The following is a 6,000-nucleotide window of genomic DNA, read 5'->3' as shown; positions in this document are numbered from 1 at the left end:
TTCATTTTAATGCAATTAACCCTTCCTATCAGTGTTAGTGGTAAATCTTTCCAATGTTCTAAGTCATCTTGTAATTTCTTCATTAATGGCTGATAATTTAATTTGTATAGATGGCCTAGATTATTATATAGTCTAATACCTAGGTATCGGATTGTTTGTATTTGCCATTTAAACTTTGTGAAATCGCATTATTCATTGGCATCGCTTCACTTTTATTTGCGTTGATCTTGTACCCCAATATTTCTTCATATCCCTTCAATTTCTTATGTAATTCTTTTCTTGATAATTCTGGTTCTGTTAAGTATATTATGATGTCATCTGCAAATAGATTGATTTTATATTCCTTCTCTTTTATTTTTAATCCCTTTTATTTTATTTTCTGTTCTTATCAGTTCTGCCAAGTGTTCTATAGCTAAAGCTAACAGTGAGGGAGATAGTGGACATCCCTGCCTAGTTGACCTGCTTAATTTAAATTGGTTCGATATGTATCCCTTTACTGTCACCTTCGCCAATGGTCCCTTATATAATGCTTTAATCCAATTAATATATTTCTCTGGTAGGTTGATCCTCTGTAGTACTTTGAATAAATAATTCCATTCTACCCTGTCAACTCAAAGGACAAATTGGGAAGCAGGTTGAGGTTACCAGAAGGAAGCAGCTTTGAATATGTGATTACAGATACAATGATAATTAAAAGATTTATAACAAACATGTACATCAAGCTGCAAGAGAAAGAGAACGATGAAATAAGCTGTAAACAAACAAAAGTGGGAACAAGATCTAAACAAAGATAAAAAAATGAAAAATGGGAAAAGCTATGCTCCGGAACTATGAGAAATATAATAAACACGAGGTTACGCATGATACAATATAATTGGTTACACAGGCTATGCACCATGCCCCAAAAGTTAAATAAATGGGACCCAACAGTATCAGATAGATGTTTTCGCTGTAAAAAGGAAACGGGAACAACAGTACGTGCAATTTGGGCATGTGAGAAAGTGGAAAAGTTTTAGGAAGATCTAAATCAGGTATTAAATAAAATCACAAAAAGCAACATACCAAAAAATCCAGAGATTTTTCTTCTAAGTCTTTGGCTTGGCTTCGCGGACGAAGATTTATGGAGGGGGTAAAAAAGCCACGTCAGCTGCAGGCTCGTTTGTGGCTGACAAGTCCGATGCGGGACAGGCACTAAGTAATATAAGAAATAAAGAACTAGGCCTCAACTTGGATGAAGCACAAAAAAGATTTATTATGATTGCCTTAGCTATAGCAAAAAAGTGTACAATGTCAACCTGGAAATCAGAAGAGAGCCTGAGAGTACAGCAATGGTACATAGAAATGAATAAATGTATTCCATTGGAAAAAATAAAATATAATTAAAAAAATAAAGTCACATTATGCGAACAAATTTGGGAACCGTACATGGAACACAACAGAGAGAACCAGGCAACATCCTAGTAAACCTCACCTAAATTCTTTCCAAAGCCTCCATCTTCTTCCTGTAATGGGGTGACCAAAATTACACAGAGTTTTCCATGAGTAGGGTAACCAAAGTTTTATACGGTTGCTACATGATTTCAGATTTTTGGCCAGGATACATTTATGATATCACATACAACCCTGAGATTCTTTTTCCTGTGGGTGTGGCAGAATTACCAATAATTGGTAGCACAAACAAAAAAACAGTACACAGAATATACATGTAAACAAATAAAGAAATGTAAAAAAATAACAAATATAAACAAACTGTGCAATACAGAGAGAACGAAACATAAAATCAATAAAGTGCACAAGTATGAGTCTTCTGGTTGAGGTAAACCCCAAATGATCCGGTGGGACACACTCATCCACAGCTCTTTTGATAAAGTGTGTGACAGCCTTGTTGTACTCGTTCAGATTCTCAGCAGAATTCTTGAACACCACCCAATCCGCTGACTCAAAATCCTGTAACTGTTCTTCAGCCTTCTGTGACCACTTTCTAGCTGTCCAAACCTCCAGAGCCTCTTGTTTTTAGGCTCTGTCTATAGAAGGGAGGAGGAGCACAGCCAGGTCTTTAGTCTTGCGGTTCAGGAAAGAACGGTAAGCTTTCCTTATCTTAGTGTAGCAGTGATTAAGTGTGCTTGGAACTTTGGTACAGCAGGTTACATGCTGGTGGTAGTTAGGCAGAGTTCTCTTTACACAGACCTGGTTAAAGTCACCGACTAAGATTTGTAGTGCGTCGGGCTGGGCCGTCATTTGTTTACTGACCACATGATGCAGCTCCGCAAGTGCCTGCTTATAATCAGAATCGGGAGGGATGTAAACTCCAGTGAGAATCACAAATGTGAACTTTTGGGGTAGGTAGAAGGATCTGCATTTATTCAAGATTTGCCCTAAGGCAGTTGAGAAGGTCGACGTAACTCCAATGTCCATGCACTACCCAGTATTAACGAAAATGCATACACTGCCTCCTTTCCCTTTTCCAGAATCCAAGTTCCGATCCAGTCTATGGATATACATATGTAAAAATAAATATTGTTTAATCAATAAATAAATATTGTTTAATCAATAGTAGAATCTTGGGGGTTTGTAAGAGCAGTTCAATCAGTTGTTTGGCATTCTCACTGCCTGTGGGAAGAATCTGTTTCTCAGCCTGGTGGTTCTGGCTCTGATACTCCTGTTTCTCTTTCCCATGGGTTGTGATCCTCAATGATTTTGTATGCCCTCTTCAAACAATGATCCTGGTAGAGCATGTCGATGGGTGGGAGGGAGACCCCAGTGATCCTCTCTTCTGCTCATATGATCCTGTGGATTGACCTTCCATCTATTGTTCTATTGAATCTACCACACTGTGCTGCAGCTGGCCAGGATATTTTGTAGAGTTTCCAGACAAAAGCATGAATACGAAGGTCATATTCAGTACATACACATGGCCAAAGTGCCTGCTCTTGTGCTATAGGGTCTATGTTGGCTTTAGAGCAGTAAATCAACACTCAATAAGCCCGCGGATTCTTCACAAGAGGCAATGCATGGAATCAAAGGCCAGGTTGCTTAATGGTAGTACCTGTAGTAGGAAGTGTTATGGACTTCCCATTTATAGCAGAAAAAATAATTTTAAAAAACAAAAATATTGTTACAGTCCTTGCAGATTGGGTTGGGGTTAGGGTTCAGCATGTATTGAAATGTTTGAAGAATTAATTTTAAGATTTAAAAAGAATAACATGATAAATCTAAGATCTATTTTTACAAAATCTTCAATTAGATTTTTGTAGTTTTTATTAATAAATTAATAAATGAAGTCTGAGCATGGGAATCATAGAATAACTGGAGAATGCACAGGCTGCAAGATAAGCATCTTGCTGCTCCACCTGGAAGCCCAGGTTGGTGCAACCCAGATGAATTGAAGCAGCAAGGAATTTGAGGACATCCTCCTCCTTCATCTGCGGTAACTAATGCGAGCATCATTACAATTTACATTAATAATTTAAATATTGAATTAAAGGTAACATTTCTAAGTTTGCCAATCATACTAGTCAATGCTATGGAGAATAGCAAAAACATCATGTCATTAGTAAACCACTCAGCAAATAATCCAGACATTTGCAAATGAATTTTAACACATAATTGAGCAGTATAACATATTGGAAAGAAAAGCTAGAAGGTCACACACACAAAAAGCAGAATTTAAATGAGATAGAGAACAGAGGGATTTGGAAATATAAATACACAAATCATTACAAATACTGATGTAATTCAATAGGACATAAAGAAAAGCAAACTAAACAATGTTTCATTTCAAGGACTGAATTGAAAATAAGTTATGCTAAACTTGTATTGAACCTTAGTTAACTCATACCCACAGCACTATTTAATCATCTGGTTAGCATATTGTAAAGAACATAGAGGCACTGGAAAGGGTGCAAAGAAAGGAAGAAATAACCAAGTGTACATTCCATTTCAATTAAGTCCTGAGTCCATACACTTTCAAACAGTACACTGTACTGGGTAACTAAATGTCCCTTATATTCTCAAATAGTTGTCCTTCTCCTAATTCAGAGATTTCCAACATTTTCTTTTAGATACAATTTCTAGAATTACCAATCACCTATGGGCTACTCCCAGCATTAAATGCCAATAATTATCTCCTATCTCACAGTACTTCCCAAATCCAAATGTTTTCCCAATCATATCCACTAATGAGCTTTATAAAGCTACCCTCTCTTTCCAAACCAATAAATCCACACATTCTACCAACATATATATTAGCCATTCGATTCCAATGACATTCTTTAATTGATTAATTTGCCTTTTAATTATTTAATTGATTAATTTGCCTTTAATTAAGACTTATAGAGGAACTGAGATTCCAGTTGCCTTGGATTGAATCTGGGACCTTTGTAACATGCCAATTATTTTGGTAAACACAAAGCCCAGAGATGTCTGAGTCATTGCCCATCCTTCTTTCACCCACAGGATTCTCAAAAATAATCACATTTGAAGTCATACCCAAATTGAGGTTCAATCTTTTCGTTAACAGCTGCAAAGTAGAACATTTTGCTGCCTGAAATCATTGGAAGAAGGACTATCCCTTGACTTTCCCCATATTCAATAATTTCCAATTGATGGAACTGTGGATGTTAGAAAACAAACACAAAAACCAAAACTTTCCTGGTCAAGTTTTTGCATTCCTGCTTTGTGGGAAATGAAGAGGTGAAAGGGCAGATGTGGAATCCCTTATGGTTGCAGAGGAAGATGCTTAGGGAAACAATAGGGTGTCAGTACAGATGCCAACATGGATCTCTGTATTACTGAAAGTCCTCCTCGGAATATTGAGGGGGTAAGAGTGAAGAAGTTATATTTGTGAGTGGCAGTAACCTAGAGCAGCTAGAAATTAAAGAGGACAATTATGTGGTGATGATTAACATGATCATGATTGTAAGAGGGAGGGTGGAGAGGATAGGGAGTCCCATGCAAAAACAGAACCAACACTGTCATCAACAGCTGAGTATTTCTTGTTCTGGATGCAGCATTATTCGGTCTTGTCCCCACTGTGCCAGTTCATTCATCTCAATCAATTTTCCCATGTCTTTGGGCCTCCACTCAAGTGCATTTCCTCCCCTCCTAGATTGGCCCAATGTGTCTGTGGCCTCCTGCACTGTTAGAATAAGGCCCAATGTAAGGGGAGGAATAACATCTCCTCTTCCATCCAGGCTTGTTACGGCCTTCCAGGGACAAAATCAAAATCAGGTCAATTGTTTTCTTTTTCAATATCAGAATGAATGTCATCCATCTATGAAATTGGCTCAGAATTCTTTCTCTCTCTATTAGTACAGCCTGAGCAGCCTTACGTAACAAAGGCAAAGAAACATAATCACGGTGCTAATCCATTTGGCCTGATCTCTCCCGATTACAGATATTCTCTTTTTACTATCTATCTCTCCCCCCACCATTCGGCAACTTTTTTTTTCCTCTTTCCTAGTTCTGACAAAGTGGTTTTGACCTGAAACATGAACTTTCTTGAAATGAAACATGAAGGTCGTGGGTGCTGCGATTATAATGAAAACACAAAAGCACTAGAGGAACTCAGCCAGTCTCAAGGTATCCATAGGAAATAAAGATACATAACTAAAGTTTCAGACCGAGCCCTTCTTTAAGGTATGAACTAAAAGCAGGCAGGTGCCAAATAAGAAGACTGGGAGAAGAAGGAAGAAAGGGCAGGGGAGGAGCACAGGCCATCAGGCAAAAGGCCATGCATGGGAAGACAGGAGAGGAATTGATCGGAGAGGGCTGGGTGCCTGTGTGAATCCCTGTGCCTCCTTTCCTCTAGCCCTGCCTCTCTCTTTCCCTTTTCCTGTTTCCTTTCCTCCAGTTCTGCGTTCACAGAGCCACCCTCCTCCACCTCTCTTCCATCCATGCCCAGTTCCAAACCCAGTTATGGCCTTTTGCTGGTTGACCTGTGCTCCCTCACCCTTTCTTCACTCCTCCCCCAGCCTTTTTATTCAGATGCCTGACTGTTTT

The sequence above is a fragment of the Narcine bancroftii genome, chromosome 8, assembly GCF_036971445.1.
Source record: "Narcine bancroftii isolate sNarBan1 chromosome 8, sNarBan1.hap1, whole genome shotgun sequence".
Classification (NCBI taxonomy): domain Eukaryota; kingdom Metazoa; phylum Chordata; class Chondrichthyes; order Torpediniformes; family Narcinidae; genus Narcine; species Narcine bancroftii.
The sequence above is the reverse complement of the archived record's forward strand: the minus strand, read 5'-3'. Positions refer to the sequence as shown.